Raw genomic sequence first — 17,579 nt, forward strand, 5'->3', positions numbered from 1 at the left:
CTCTTGATTCTTCTCTCTCTTTGAACTCTTACCCTTCTTCTAGTCCATTGGAACATCTCATTGGCAGTACTTTCAAAATATATGAAGAAATAGAGTGAATTTACTTTTATGTATATATCAATAAAGCCTCCTCTATTGCTGCCATCCTGCATAAACCATTCTAATATCTCTTCAAGATTATAACAAGAGCTTCCTTGAGTTCTCTGTCTTTTCTCTCTCAGTCCTTGTTTATTCTTATCATAGCAGCCAATGTGATCCTTTAAAAATGGTACTTGTTGACTTTATAGCTGAACTTCCAAAAGCAGCGTCTGGCACATGGTACCTACTTCATAAATAGTTGGTGAATGCATGAGTAAGTGACGTAAACTGGGTCATTTAGGTATGTTTTCAAAGAATCAGAGAAAAATAGAAAGCTACTGGATCTTGGAATTCAACTTAGTTTATGTTAAAAGTCATTATTCCTGTTAATAATTGTTGAGTGATAAAAGGATCCTCTAGTGAAATTACTTTGGAATTCACATGACCACATTGAATGTTCAGGGAAGGTCTACAGCATGGATAGAAAACTTTATGTAAAGGCACAGAAAATAAATACTTAGGTTTGTGGGTCATGCAATCTCTGTCATTAGTTCTCAAATCTGATATTATGGTGCAAAATAAGCCATAGACAATATGTATGCCATGGACATGGCTGAATTTCAATAAAACTGTGTTTACAAAGGCAGAGGAAATAGTTGGGCTTAGTCTGCAGGCCATAGTTTTCTGACCCTAGTTTGTAGTTTCTAAACCTATTTAATTTTGTTTAAAAGAGTATTCTTGACATTATAGAACCATTAAAAATTATATAAGACATCCATTAGCATTTGGCTAAATAAGTGCCCCTCAGGACATAATTAAAGAAATACTGATCTAGTCCAGCCGTATCATTTATTATGAGGGACTTGGGGATGCAGCATAGATTTTGTTAAGTACATACACTGAGCTAGTGGGACAACAGAGACTAAATTCCATGTATAATGACTCCCAGTTGACCATTTTTTTTCAGTTTTATACCAATGCTTTCTAGCAGCTTCTGACAGCAATGAACTTAAAAGTATATTACCTGAATTTATAGATTCCTTGATTTCTAAATTAGCTGAATTTATAATTTATGATTTTAAAACTGAACATTTCACTGAATAACACCATGTTTTTATTTTCTGATTTTAATTTTTATATATTTCAAACTATGAATTCATTTTCAACTTGTTGCAAAAGAAACTTGGGTACACTTACTTCTTGGAAGTTTTTTTTTTCCTTAATTGGTGTGTTATAATTTTACATAAAACATAAAGGTGGAATTCATTGTGATATGTTCACACATGCAGAAAACATAATTTGTTCAATTTCCTTTAATTCTTAAAGTTTTAATGCCCTTTTCCTGGCAGCAAAAAAACAGAGACTTTTCTTTTTATCTGTTATCCCTTGAAGTAGTTTTGTAAATAAATGTGATAGAAGACATTGTTCAATCTTAATTTTCTCAATGTACATGAAACTGTAGACAGACACTCTCAGTGTTCAGTAACTTGGAGACTGGATTGAAGAATGAAGTACAGGTAGCGCTGCCATAAACAAGATGGGACACACATACACATATACAAACGGCCAACTATATACAAACGGCCAACTGCTTGGCCACATGCACATTGATCAATGCAACTTCTGCATTCCCTGGTGGTCCTGGTGGTTTAAATCCCTCCGTCTTTTGGTTAGCCTCATTCTACTCTATAGCATGTGCAGATATAGACTTGGATGCCTAGCTTTTTCAGCCATCCTACCGTTTTCTTCTTTTTTACTGAAACTCTTTAAAATGTCAAAGCCTTACATTCCAGATTCCACCACTCATCAAAGACTGGCTGGTCTCCCTGTAGACCACTCTCATAAGTCACCACATATAAATGGTATAAAATCAAAAGGCATGAATTCAGTTGAAAGCTCACTTATGTGAGACATTTGATGTTTTCAATGCCCGCATTTCATTGTCAGCCAAATGAGAATAATTAATATGATATACCTTGTACTTCAAAGTACATTCTTCCATTATCTCACCAGGGAAAGGAAGTTAGGATTTCCATTGTCAGTTTCTGTGACAGAAGGATGTCATGCTACACTAATGATTGTTAAAGAGATGGATAAGACAAGGACTGTGGTGCACTTTGAGTTTCTCCTGTATACACACCAACCAACCTATGCGTCCAGTTAAATTTGATTGTGAAGTCTTTTTCTGTGGTTTGAACCAATTAGCATCTCTTTTCTATTCAGTGACCTCTTTGCTGCTCTATCTATTCTCTTTCACATTTATATTAACTTTACTAATTTTTTTTGAGTAATCACTAATTACCTTATTATTGTTCCCCAAAAAATGTGTTTTTCCCCTTTTGGGAACATCCCTAGAGATGAGCTCCTGAAAACATCACCAGTAGGATTCATTCTTTGATCCTGCAGTGACAAACAGGACACGAAAAATCTTAGTACTCTCCATCCCCTTTGGATATGAATATCTGAATTTGTCCTGAATTAATTCCAGTTCTTCAGTGACTCAGATTCATTATGATATCATACCAAATAAACAGACCAACAATTAAAAGTGACAAAAAACTGATTCCAACCTTTAATGAAACTTCAAAAAGGAGACATCTAGCAACTTCTCACCTTTTAAGTCCTTTTTTCCGACTTTCATTCACTCGGCTGTTTAGCCTACCACTCTAAAAAATAGTCAGTCTTCATTTACCATTTTACTTCTTCACAATCACACAGCAAAACCTTTTCTTTCTGGTCCCTCTTTCTGTCCACCTTTCGTGGTTCTCACTTCTATATCACAAAACTCCAGGGGAAAAAAATGAACTCGTCTGGGAAGTCAGATAAAGAGGAGAATTGAAAGCTGTCTTCATCAGATGCAGCAGAGAAGAGCAGTCTAAGAACACTCATGGAAGAACAATTGTGTTGCCATTGATAAACTGCCACTGGGCAAATGTCCCTGACCAACCGCCAAACAAGAGGCCGCTTCAAGTCAAAAGAGTGGAATAAAATGTAGGCCTCATATCCTCCTTACCTCTTTCCTTTCCATTGTGGAACCTTCAGACGCAGCTTTATTCCATCACTCTCTCTCTATCTGACCTCACCATGTCATCTCCGATGCTCCAGGAGTTGCTTTATTGGCCGGCCTCCCAGTAGACCAGTCTTGTAAGTCAGCACATATAAATGGCATGAGATCAAGTCGTGGTTTCAGTTGAAAGCTGAATATTAGGGAATCCTCAAGCTCTTATTCTTAATTGCGTCCAGGGCCCTGAAGAGACCATCAGCCATCTCTTTTTCTGGGCTGTCTTTCCTGCAGTTGGGGAGTCAGTTCGGGGCATGGAAGAGGTGAGCCCCTTCCCTTTCTGACAAGGCTTTTTGTGCATCTGCCTCTCTGGGCTGCATTTGAACTCGGTCTGTTTCTCCAGCAGCCCGGCCCTTACCCATGGTGGAGAGGTACAGCATGGAATCACCTCCAAAGTCACATTCCTTGTCTGCCTAAGAATCCCTCTTTCAGATTTTCATGTATGCTCAACCAATGGGCATTTTTGCTGCTGCTATCATGGCTTTACAATGCAGGGACTTGGAAGGTGGCCAGGGAGAAAAGATGATGATCACCCAGGTCTCTTCAGCACTAGGATCTCAGTCCCTTGTGTGCAGCCTAAAGTAGTTGTCCATGCAGTTCAACCTGACTCCCAAGAAGACTGAATTGGGCTTTCATTCAGAGCCTCTCCTACTCAAGAATTATTTTGCCCACTCAGCTCTCTTGCCTGCACATTAACCTGTAGCTAGAGGAGAAGAGAATTTAGGTAGGTGTTAAAGAGTCTCAACTGACCATTTCCCAACTCTTTGACATGACTTTTAAATTGGAAATTCTGAAACCAAATCATGAATGATATTTTTAAAAATAAAATACTGAAAGTAGGAAAAAAGATTAATATGCTAATTTGTTTTCTTCTTCCTACTCATCACAAGCCCTGCTCCCCTGTGCAATATCAGGCAAGGGGATTTTTTTTTTTTTTTTTTGAAGAAATTAAGAAATTCTTTATTTTCCTGCTTTTCTCAAGACTAGTCATCCTTCATGAGACACTGGGATTGGGCCACCTTTCAAAAATGCATTTCATGCATTACTGTACTTCATTTCCTTCCCAAAGAAACAATAAATTTTATGTGATGAACAAGATTTTCCATGTATTAAATAATATTTCATTAAAATGATATTTTTAAATAGAATTGAACAATACTTTCCTACATATTTTCAGTTCAGTCTTTGAAAACTCACCTAGGACAGTGCCAAGTTTAGATATTTGTACATAGCAACTATCATAAACTTACAAATAAGAAAAATAAATCACAAGATTCTATATATTTTTCTAAAATGTTACTATGTATTATATGATCATCTCTTATTATATCATTCTGATGACCTTATTCTGGGGAACTGTATATGCTTATTAATATTTTATCATTCTAGTTAATAAAAGTCATCAACAAAATGCAATTATAGATGACTCACCAAGTTGGGAAAAAACAATCAGAATCATCATTGTAACTGAGTCACCTTCCCTGTACTATCCAGGGATAGTACAGGCAAAGACAGTGCCTGTCACATCCTTCCCTGCCCAACTTTTTGAGAAGTTAATTCCTCCCTTTACCTCAGTCCTTAATGAATGAGGATGTGAAAAAGAACTATTGAATTTCCCAGAGCAGAACATAGTGGAAACACCACGGTCTTCAAAGTTAGTGGCCTTGGTTTATTCTCAGCTGCCATTTGGTAGCTATGTCTTCTTTTTTTTTTTATTTTATTTTATTTATTTATTTATTTATTTTTTTAAATTTTTTATTGTTGGCTGTTGAAAACATTACATAGTTCTTGATATATCATATTTCACAATTTGATTCAAGTGGGTTATGAGCTCCCATTTTTACCCCATATACAGATTGCAGAATCACATCAGTTACACATCCATTGATTTACATATTTCCATACTAGTGTCTGTTGTATTCTGCTGCCTTTCCTATCCTCTACTATCCCCCCTCCCCTCCCCTCCCCTCCCCTCTTCTCTCTCTGCCCCCTCTACTGACATTCGTTTGTCCCCCTTGTATTATTTTTCCCCTTCCCCTCACTTCCTCTTGTATGTACTTTTGAATAACTCTGAGGGTCTCCTTCCATTTCCATGCATTTTCCCTTCTCTCTCCCTTTCCCTCCCACCTCTCATCCCTGTTTAATGTTAATCTTCTTCTCATGCTCTTCGACCCTACTCTGTTCTTAGTTACTCTCCTTATATCAAAAAAGACATTTGGCATTTGTTTTTTAGGGATTGGCTAGCTTCACTTAGCATAATCTGCTCTAATGCCATCCATTTCCCTGTAAATTCTATGATTTTGTCATTTTTTAAGGCAGAGTAATACTCAATTGTGTATAAATGCCACATTTTTTTTATCCATTCATCCATTGAAGGGCATCTAGGTTGGTTCCACAGTCTAGCTATTGTGAATTGTGCTGCTATGAACATCGATGTCGCAGTGTCCCTGTAGCATGCTCTTTTTAGGTCTTTAGGGAATAGACCAAGAAGGGGAATAGCTGGGTCAAATGGTGGCTCCATTCCCAGCTTTCCAAGAAATCTCCATACTGCTTTCCAAATTGGCTGCACCAATTTGCAGTCCCACCAGCAATGTACAAGTGTACCCTTTTCCCCACATCCTCGCCAGAACTTGTTGTTGTTTGACTTCATAATGGCTGCCAATCTAACTGGAGTGAGATGGTATCTTAGGGTGGTTTTGATTTGCATTTCTCTGACTGCTAGAGATGGTGAGCATTTTTTCATGTACTTGTTGATTGATTGTATGTCCTCCTCTGAGAAGTGTCTGTTCAGGTCCTTGGCCCATTTGTTGATTGGGTTGTTTGTTCTCTTATTGTCTAATTTTTGGAGTTCTTTGTATACTCTGGATATTAGGGCTCTATCTGAAGTGTGAGGAGTAAAGATTTGTTCCCAGGATGTAGGCTCTCTATTTACCTCTCTTATTGTTTCTTTTGCTGAGAAAAAACTTTTTAGTTTGAGTAAGTCCCATTTGTTGATTCTAGTTATTAACTTTTGTGCTATGGGTGTCCTATTGAGGAATTTGGAGCCCGACCCCACAGTATGTAGATCGTAGCCAACTTTTTCTTCTATCAGACGGCGTGTCTCTGATTTGATATCAAGCTCCTTGATCCATTTTGAATTAACTTTTGTGCATGGCGAGAGAAAGGGATTCAGTTTCATTTTGTTGCATATGGATTTCCAGTTTTCCCAGCACCATTTGTTGAAGATGCTATCCTTCCTCCATTGCATGCTTTTAGCCCCTTTATCAAATATAAGAAAGTTGTAGTTTTGTGGATTGGTTTCTGTGTCCTCTATTCTGTACCATTGGTCCACCCGCCTGTTTTGGTACCAGTACCATGCTGTTTTTGTTACTATTGCTCTGTAGTATAGTTTGAAGTCTGGTATCGCTATACCGCCTGATTCACACTTCCTGCTTAGCATTGTTTTTGCTATTCTGGGTCTTTTATTTTTCCATATGAATTTCATGATTGCTTTCTCTATTTCTACAAGAAATGCCATTGGGATTTTGATTGGCATTGCATTAAACCTATAGAGAACTTTTGGTAATATCGCCATTTTGATGATGTTAGTTCTGCCTATCCATGAACAGGGTATATTTTTCCATCTTCTAAGATCTTCTTCTATTTCTCTCTTTAGGGTTCTGTAGTTTTCATTGTATAAGTCTTTCACCTCTTTTGTTAGGTTGATTCCCAAGTATTTTATTTTTTTTGAAGATATTGTGAATGGAGTGGTTGTCCTCATTTCCATTTCAGAGGATTTGTCGCTGATATACAGGAATGCCTTTGATTTATGCGTGTTGATTTTATATCCTGCCACTTTGCTGAATTCATTTATTAGCTCTAATAGTTTCTTTGTAGACCCTTTTGGGTCTGCTAGGTATAGAATCATGTCATCTGCAAATAGTGATAATTTAAGTTCTTCTTTTCCTATTTTGATGCCTTTAATTTCTTTCGTCTGTCTAATTGCTCTGGCCAGTGTTTCGAGAACTATGTTGAACAGAAGTGGTGAGAGAGGGCATCCCTGTCTTGTTCCAGATTTTAGAGGGAATGCCTTCAATTTTTCTCCATTCAGAATGATGCTAGCCTGAGGCTTAGCATAGATTGCTTTTACAATATTGAGGTATGTTCCTGTTATCCCTAGTTTTTCTAGAGTTTTGAACATAAAGGGATGCTGTACTTTGTCGAATGCTTTCTCCGCATCTATCGAGATGATCATATGGTTCTTATTTTTAAGTCTATTGATGTGGTGAATAACATTTATTGATTTCCGTATATTGAACCAGCCTTGCATCCCAGGGATGAATCCTACTTGATCATGGTGCACAATTTTTTTGATATGTTTTTGTATCCGAGTTGCCAGAATTTTATTGAGGATTTTTGCATCTAGGTTCATTAGAGATATTGGTCTGTAGTTTTCTTTCTTTGAAGTGTCTTTGTCTGGTTTAGGTATCAGGGTGATGTTGGCCTCGTAGAATGAATTTGGAAGTTCTCCCTCTTTTTCTATTTCCCGAAGTAGCTTGAAAAGTATTGGTATTAGTTCCTCTTTAAAGGTTTTGTAAAACTCTGCTGTATACCCATCCGGTCCTGGGCTTTTCTTAGTTGGTAGTCTTTTGATGGTTTCTTCTATTTCCTCAATTGATATTGGTCTGTTTAGGTTGTCTATATCCTCCTGACTCAATCTGGGCAGATCATATGACTTAAGAAATTTATCTATGCCTTCACTATCTTCTAATTTATTGGAGTATAAGGATTCAAAATAATTTTTGATTATCTTCTGTATTTCTGAAGTGTCTGTTGTGATATTGCCTCTTTCATCCCGTATGTTAGTGATTTGAGTTCTCTCTCTTCTTCTCTTTGCTAGCATGGCTAAGGGTCTGTCGATTTTGTTTATTTTTTCAAAGAACCAACTTTTAGTTTTGTCAATTTTTTCAATTGTTTCTTTTGTTTCGATTTCATTAATTTCAGCTCTGATTTTAATTATTTCTTGCCTTCTACTTCTTTTGCTGTTGTTTTGCTCTTCTTTTTCTAGGATTTTGAGATGAAGTATGAGATCATTTATTTGTTGGTTTTTTTCTTTTTTTAAGGAATGAACTCCAAGCAATGAATTTTCCTCTTAGAACTGCTTTCAATGTGTCCCATAGATTCCGATATGTTGTGTCTGTGTTTTCATTAATCTCTAAGAATTTATTTTAATTTCCTCCTTGATGTCTTCTATAACCCATTGATCATTCAGTAACCTATTGTTCATTCTCCAAGTGATGTATGCATTTTCCTTCCTTCTTTTATCGTTGATTTTCAGTTCCATTCCATTATGATCAGATAGGATGCATGGTATTATCTCTACTCCTTTATATTGTCTAAGAGTTTCCCTGTGACATAATATATGATCTATTTTTGAGAAGGATCCATGTGCTGCTGAGAAAAAAGTGTAACTGCTTGATGTCGGGTGGTATATTCTATATATGTCAATTAAGTCTAGGTTATTAATTGTGTTATTGAGTTCTATAGTTTCCTTATTCAACTTTTGTTTGGAAGATCTGTCCAGTGGTGATAGAGGTGTGTTGAAGTCTCCCATGATTATTGTATGGTGGTCTATTAGACTCTTGAACTTGAGAAGAGTTTGTTTGATGAACGTAGCTGCACCATTGTTTGGGGCATATATATTTATGATTGTTATGTCTTGTTGGTGTATGGTTCCCTTGAGCAGTATGTAGTGTCCCTCTTTATCCCTTTTGATTAACTTTGGCTTGAAATCTATTTTATTTGATATGAGTATGGATACTCCTGCTTGTTTCCGAAGTCCATATGAGTGATATGATTTTTCCCAACCTTTCACCTTCAGCCTATGTATGTCTTTTCCTATCAAATGCGTCTCCTGTAGGCAGCATATTGTTGGGTCTTGTTTTGTGATCCATTCTACTAGCCTGTGTCTCTTGATTGGTGAGTTTAAGCCATTAACATTTAGGGTTATTATTGAGATATGGGTTGTTCTTCCAGCCATATTTGTTTATTTATGTTACTAAACATGGTTTGTTTTCCACTTTGATTATTTTCCCCCCTTTAGTGTCCTACCTCCCACTGTTGGTTTTCATTGTTATTTTCCATTTCCTCTTCCTGTAATGTTTTGCCAAGGATGTTTTGAAGAGATGATTTTCTAGCTGCAAATTCTTTTAACTTTTGTTTATCGTGGAAGATTTTAATTTTATCTTCCATCCTGAAGCTTAATTTCGCTGGAAACACAATTCTTGGTTGGAACCCATTTTCTTTCAGTGTTTGAAATATGTTATTCCAGGATCTTCTAGCTTTCAGAGTCTGTGTTGAAAGATCAGCTGTTATCCTGATTGGCTTACCCCTAAATGTGATCTGCTTCCTTTTTCTTGTAGCTTTTAAAATTCTCTCCTTATTCTGTATGTTGGGCATCTTCATTATAATGTGTCTAGGTGTGGGTCTCTTATGATTTTGCACATTCGGCGTCCTGTAGGCTTCTAGGATTTGGGGTTCTGTCTCATTCTTCAAGTCTGGGAAGTTTTCTCGTATTATTTCATTGAATAGATTGCTCATTCCTTTGGTTTGAAACTCTGTCCCTTCCTGTATCCCAATGACTCTTAAATTTGGTCTCTTGATGTTATCCCATATTTCTTGGATGTTCTGCTCCTGGTTTCTTAACAGTCTTGCTGAGCTGTCTATGTTCTTTTCAAGTTGAAATACTTTATCTTCATTGTCTGATGTTCTGTCTTCTAAGTGTTCTACTCTGCTGGTAGTATTCTCAATTGAGTTTTTAAGTTGGCTTATTGCTTCCTCCATTTCTAGGATTTCTGTTTGTTTGTTTTTTATAACCTCTATTTCCCTGTATAGTTGATCTTTTGCTTCTTGGATTTGTTTATGTAATTCATTGTTGAAGTGATCTTTCATTGTCTGATTTTGCTGTCTGATGTCTTCCTTGAGACTCCAGATCATCTGAAGCATGTATATCCTGAATTCTTTATCTGACATTCCATCAGCTGCAGCTATTACCTCTTCTAACGTTGAGTTGACCTGCAATGCTTGTGGTCCTTTCTTTCCTTGTCTCTTCATACTGTTTGCGTTCCTTTCTACTTGGTGAAACTGTTGTGCTATTGAATTTTCCCCCTATATATTTATATTGGTCTTGTATAGTTGCAAAGTCTCCCTCGCAGGCGCGGGCGGCGGCTCTGCCCTCCTCCAATTGGGGCAATGTGCCTACCACGCCGGCAGGCTGCTGGGCCTGCTCTGCCGGTCGGTAGCAGGTCCACCGCCCTTGCAGGTGCGGGCGGCGGCTCTGTCCCTCTGCGGGCCGCTAGGCTTGTTCTGTCGGTGGTCGCAGTTCTGCCTACTTTGCAGGCGCAGGCAGCGGCACTGCCCCTCTGCAGGCCTCTGGGGCTGTACTGCCAGTGGGTCGCAGGTCCGCCTACTTTGCAGGCGCGGGGGGGGGGGGGGGGCGGCGGCTCTACCCTTCCTCAGGCCACTGGGCCTGTTCTGTCTCTCGGTTGCAGGTCTGACCTGTTCTGATGGTGGTCACAGTTCCGTCTACCTTGCAGGCGCGGGGGGGAGGGGGCGGCTCTGCCTCTCAGCAGGCCACTGCTCCTCTTCAGGCAAGGGGATTTTAAAGAATTTTTAGTATGATGTTTTGAAATCATTTTAACAATTATTTTTCCAGTTTGTTTTATCTGTTGTTAGCAATAATTATCCTTGAAATACACTTAAAAGGAAATGCCGAAAGTGTAGCTCAAAAAATGTCAGCTCTGATCAGATTGGTATTTTGATATTTGATTTCTTATATTGACTTTTTTCATAAATTGGAAATTGGTAATATAATTTAAATAAACATGGTTTTAGGAAGCATTTTTAACATATTTTTATATTTTTCAACATTTTATAACCTCCCAGAGAACATAATTTATGATTTTAAGATGTAAATACAAATGATTATAATTTTAAGATATAAATCTTCTCCAAAAGAACAATTTATAATCTTAAGATGTAAAATTGGCTTTTGCCAATTGTATTTGTCTGTTTGCTAGGACAATTAACTATGATTGTTTCAGAGTAAAAGAGACCATACTTCAGAGTATAATACTAACCAACGTGAACTCTGAAAGCATTGTCCCCAATAGAAATACAAGCCCTTCTAAGTTGTTTTGATTGTGTGGTTCTAGTTACTTACTGCCAATGCACATACTCTCCCAAGTATACTTATATAAAGACAGAATCATTTTATTTATTCTCACAGTTTCTTTGGGCTAGTAGTCAAACACTGAAAGCAGGGATGTTTTGTCTGCTTCGTGACATCTGTGACTTGGCAGCCACCTGAAAGGCTGGGAACTCTAGTCATCCAGAGGTTTATTTTGTGTTTTTTTGGTACTGGGGATTGAACTCAGGGGCACTCAACCACTGAGCCACATCCTCAGCCTATTTTATTTTATTTAGAGACAGAGTCTCACTGGGTTGCTTAGCACCTCCCCATTGCTGAGACTGGCTTTGAACTTGCGATCCTCCTGTCTCAGCCTTCCACGCTTCTGGGATTACAGGTGTGCGCCACCACATTAGGCATCACCTAGAGGTTTCTAGAATCACATTCTGGCACCTGGGATAGCTGGCCTTAGAGACTAGGTTCTGCTGTGACTGGAGAATGTCAGTGGGACCCTTCATATGCTTGGGCCTCTCCTGGCAATGTGGATGAGTTCTCCCAGGGAATGTCTCAAAAGAAGAAATAGAGATGGGTAAATTCCAAGAGAATAATCAGGTAGGAGCTTGAACAGTCACTTGTGACCTGGACATAGAAGTTAGATAGCATCATGTCTGCTATACTGTATTGGTCAACACTGTCCCAAGCCTATCCAGATTCAAAGTGAGTGGCCATAGACTTCACCTCTCAGTAGAAGGAATCACAGTTTTAAAACCTTCATTGGAGATCATCATCACGATTGATTTGTTGCTTCCCAGAAATAATCTTCTGGGTCTTTTTTCTTACTGTAAATAAAAAGTACTCATTTGTAATATGGCTCATCTATGTTAAAAGTGCACACATAGCCATTTATTTACTTTAGTATGCTTTGGTTTGCAAGTGAGAGCAACCCTGACTCAAACTGTTTTGAACAATAAATTCATTAATTGATATAGCTGATGATTCCAGGGGTAAAGCAGATTTTGAGACAGGGCTGGCTCAGGACTAGTGGGAGATACTCTTTCCCCTATTTCATCACTGTGATTCTCTTTGTGTATCTCCTCATAACTGAAGATGACTGTCCTGAGCTACCTCACTGCTCAACCAAAAAGATAAAGAGGTCTTTATCCTCCTGGTGAGCTTCACTGGGCTGGAAGAGCATAGGTCACTTGTGTACCCTTAAAATAATCAATGAGGTCAGGATTACATTCAGCTTGGCATAGATCATGCCCATTCCCGAACCTGTGTTGATTTCAAGGGGTCTGCATTATACTGGTTAATCAGAGTGAAGGTGTGTCTGATCCCATGTAAATTGGTGTCTGCTTTACTCAGTAGAAAATGAGAGGATGTGTGCTGGAAAGCCAGCTGTGATTTCCATTTCATGTTCAAACACCCTCTGGCAGCTGGAATTCATTTGACCACAAGAGAATGAAGCGACTGTCAGGTTATTGTTAGCATCACAGCTCTATCAGCCGAGAAGTCGTCATCACCTTCCCATTCACTTGCCAGGACCCTGCCTTTGATACAAATCAGTGGCATATCCAGAGCATTTGTTGAGGAAATTCTGTTTGACAAAACCCAGAAAATGTGGCTCGACATGGCTCTTCTGTTCCACTGGAGAGTAGTAGGACAGACACTGGGTTTGTGAATGCTCATGAGGAGCAGCTGTGCCCATAAGGGTGTGAGGAGAATACTTCCTGCCTTGAATAGATGCTGACTTTTCCCGTCTGAGGCTCTGAACTCTTTCTTCAGAACAATTAATCTTTCCCTCTGTTTTCTAGGGTTGACACAGAATTTAATCATGTAGCCTCTTCTACCATAACTTTTATTAATTGTTTTCCACTTCAAGTCGATGAAGCATGACAGGGTGACTGTCCTCATTTTGCAGTTGAGGAAATAGGGACAAAGGGTTAAGCAACTTGCCCAAGACCACACATCAAAGAAAGAGTGGAATTGACATTAGAAATGATTTTCTTGGAATTTTGTCTCAGTGCTTTCTTTTAAAAGAATTACGGAGATTTCTAACAAAAAAAGGACAAATAATGAACAACAATCACTTGGGAATCTATTAATCAGCTTTGGAATTTTTGTAAGAGATGAATATTTATTTAGATAGAGTGAAATCTCCTTTTGTACCATCCTCTCGCCCAGGTTCCCACCACTAACTCTCACCTCCTCTGAGAAAATCAATGCTTTGCATTCAGTGTTGTACTCTTCATATGTGACCATAAGAATAGGATGCATTTTTATATATACGTATATTATTGCTGCTCTCTTGTATGACTGCTAAAATTTTTTCTTATTTTTTTTCTCAGCGTAGTTTTTATGATATTTCCATGGAGATAAATGTGGCATCTGCTTAATCATTTTACCTATTGCAATATAGACTATTATACTGAATAAATACAAAACAATTTATCCATTCTCTTTATGAATATTTGCATGGGTTTTTTTCACTGTTTAGTATTATAAACAGTAATGCAGAGAACATTCTTATGGCTTTCCCTTAGACTGCTTTCTTAAGTACCATTTGAAAGGAAAGAAAATATTCCCATGCAGATGTATACAGAGACTAATTTTACTGTCTAAATTCAGTGTCAAAATAATGCAGGAGTGAGTAGCAGAAGTAAAATCTATTGTGTATATTTGTATTTGAGAAGACATAGTATAAGACTAAAATCAATATAAGTTCTATATATATTATGATTTTAGTTGATATTATTAGAATCTATTATTACATCTTGAAACTTTACCTGTGAGTAAACTGATCATTACTAGTGAATTATTAATGATACTCCTTTCCAGAACCAGACTTGAATTTCTGCCTCTTAGAATTTTTTTTTTTTTTTTTGTACCAGAGATTGGATCCAGGGGTGTTTATTTATGGAACCACATACCCAGTCCTTTATATGTTTTATTTTGAGACAGAGTCTTTCTTTGGCGCTTGCTAAGTTACTGCAGCTGGCTTTGAATTTGGGCTCTTCCTGCCTCAGCCTCTCAAGCTGCTAGTATTACGGGCATATGCTGTCATGCCCAGCTGCCTCTCAGGGTTTTTATCAGTTTGAAAGTGTTGGCCCCAGTCCAAGTATTGGATTGACAGGGATGTGCTTTTCATTATAGAAAAAAAAAAAAATCGAGAGCTAGGCATGTGGCTTGATGGTAGAGCACTAGCCTAGCAAATGCAAGACTCTAGATTTGCATACGCTACCCTCAAAAGCACCATACACACACACACAAAAAAAAAAAAAAAAAAAAAGAACAAGAAAACCATCTAAGACACTATGGGATAGAATTGGGCAAAAGAATGATTTATGTATAGGAATTATATAGTCTCTTTTTAAATGGCTTTATTAAAAAAGACCCTCATCATTATAATACATGTATGAAGATGTGAATTTGGTGTCAATATACCTTATATACAAACCAGAGATATGATAAATTGTGGTATAAAGGTGTATTAAGAATTGTAATGCAAAAAAAAAATAAGGAGCTCATATATAATGGCATAATTTGGCGTGAACATACTTTATATACAGTTACGAAAAATTGTGCTGTGAATGGATAATTATGATTGTAATGCATTCCACTATTGTCATGTATGTAAGAAATAAAAAATATCCATGTGAACAATGAAACTAAATGGTTTTTATGAAGAAACTTCCCTATTATCTTAATACTAGATCTGTTTTTAGCACCTCTAATCGTGAAAACACCAGTTGAGATTTGGAAGAAAATTACTGGCATCAGAGCGGGTAGATTAGGCTTGACTCTTCCTTTGACTATGAACTTTGTGGGGAAAAATGTCACTTAACTATACAGTATTAGTTTCACTTTACTATAACAAAACATCTGAACAAATTCACTTATAAAGGTCATTTTTTTGTCTATTTGTGTTTTGCATGATGACTGGGCCCCATTGCTTTGGGCCTGTGAGAAGGTGGTGCTTTCCCAGCAAGAGTGCATGGTGGTAAAAAGCACTGACATCATTCCAGGAAGAGAAAGAGGTCAGGGTCCCACCAGCCCTTTGAGGGCATGCCCCCAGTGACCTAAGGACCTCCCATACTGTTGGGCTGAAAATGGAATGGGAGCAACTAAACTAATCACCATAATCAAACTGTTTAATATATCTTTCCAAATACATATCCTTTTTATTTTATGTATAAATATTTATGATCTACCCTCTTAAAAATTTCAAGAATACAATAGAGTATTATTAATTATAATCAAGTTGTTATACATGAGAATACCAGAACTTATTCATCTTGCATTAAATTAGATGTCTTATTTTGTATTTAAAAAAAAAAAAGACACTTGAAAGCCATTTATGGGAGCTGACTTCAGAAAACATCTTAGGGGCCTCCCAGATATGGTTAAGTCACTATTTAAAACTTATCGGTTGCTCCCATTTTCTAGTTTGAATCTCAGATTCCCCAGCATAGCAGAACAGGCTCTTTGTGAATCCTGTCCCAGGACAGCCATTCCAAGGATATTGTGAACTGCAGTACTGTAGGTACTGGGAACAGTACCTACAATTCTGACTCATGTCTCCGTACATTTGCTGATATTTTCCCCTTGGCCTCAAATGCTCCCAGAGCCCAAAAGCATTACCTTTGCTAGAAGCCCTTTGATACCCAAGTACTCAAGAAATTACCTGGCCTTTGCCTTGGACCACATATCCTTACTGGTTTGTGCCATACCCATGGTACATTTCCCTGCACTCAGTATTTTCTGAAATATCTGTCCTACCTTGTTAGATGGAGGAAATTTGGACACTACCTCCAACAACCTGAAGATGATTCCTGCTAATATGTAGACCAAAGTCTCTCTGCTATATTACCCACACAGCACCTGCACACTTGCACACACATGCAATGTGACCTGAATAAATTCATTCAGTAATCTGACCAGTTTCTCCTTTCAACCATGTCAAGGACACTTTCTATGCCAGTGATATACCTGTACACAATTTTTAATTGCTGCTAATAATTTTAATTTATGGATCACCCTAGGTTTGTTTTGGTTGCTGTTTATCAACAGTTAAAAAAAATTATGGTGGGTCTGACATCTTATTCCTCACATGCCATGAGTATAAATTTAAAAGCACTGCTGTTGTCCTTACCTTTGATTAGCTGAAGAATCCTGGTGTTATGGCTTAGATAGGAGGTGTCCCCAAAAACTCATGTGTGAGACAATGCAAGTAAGTGTAGAGGTGAAATGATCAGATTATGAGATGCTTAATCTAATCAGTGTGCTGATCTTCTGAAGGAGATTAACTGGGTGGTAACTGTAGGCGAGTAGAGTATGCCTAGAGGAGATGGGTCCATGAAGGGTGTGCCTTTAGAGTTTATATTTTGTCATTGGTGAGGAGAGCTCTCTCTCTCTCTCTCTCTCTCTCTCTCTCTCTCCTCTTTTTCCTGGTGGCCAATGTCCTGAGCCACCTTCTTCTACCATATTCTTCCACCATGATGTTCTGCCATACCTTGACCCCAGAGCAATAAAGCTGACTATCTATGGATGGAGCTCTCTGAAACTGTGAGCACCACATAAACCTTTCCCCTTCTAAAATTGTTCTGTCAAGTCTTTTGGTCCCCAGAGTGAAAAACCTGACTAAAACACATGGCCTGCTTTTATAATTCTCTTCAAAACTTTCCTTCATTTTCCTTTGGGTTGTATTTTGTTAAAATTCCTGTATATCAGAAAGTCTTCTGCCTAGTGATGCAATATTTTTAGTTAAACCCTCTCTCTCTCATGAGAATCATCTGTAGTTACATAGTCAGGATTTGATTTTTTAGGAACTAATACAATAGAATTATGTATGTATTATATTTGAATATTTTAAATCTTACCTCCCTAATACAGGCTAAATTATCTGAATTTCACCCTTATTTTGTGGACATGAAATCCAAGATCATACATGGTAATTTTTAATGTGCATTTCTACTTTACCAACCATTTCTAATCTTGTTAGGTAGATATTGCTAGACTAGCTCATTGGGATACATCCTCTGTTCTCTGGAGTTAATGCAAGAACTGTTCAACTATGTTGTTTTGCTAATGAAACACCTGGTTTTGAAAAGTACAAAGTCTCAACATTATTAAAGCAAATTTGTGTTTTTTATATGAATCAGGATTATATAATCTATTTGTCTGATATAACTAGGTAAATTAGTTAGAATCCATAGTTCTTGCTTATCTTCCCTTTTTGTAGCCCCAGTCAGAGTCTTTGAGAATTCTTGGTAC

At 37.7% G+C, this 17,579-nt stretch overlaps 1 protein-coding gene across 4 annotated transcripts in view; it reads left to right on the forward strand.

Annotated features, from left to right (window-relative positions):
* Positions 1 to 17,579, forward strand: part of Inpp4b (inositol polyphosphate-4-phosphatase type II B) — a 372,392-nt gene that overhangs the window by 290,508 nt on the left and 64,305 nt on the right. The window lies entirely within an intron of this gene.

Source organism: Marmota flaviventris, chromosome 7 (genome assembly GCF_047511675.1).
Source record: "Marmota flaviventris isolate mMarFla1 chromosome 7, mMarFla1.hap1, whole genome shotgun sequence".
Lineage (NCBI taxonomy): Eukaryota > Metazoa > Chordata > Mammalia > Rodentia > Sciuridae > Marmota > Marmota flaviventris.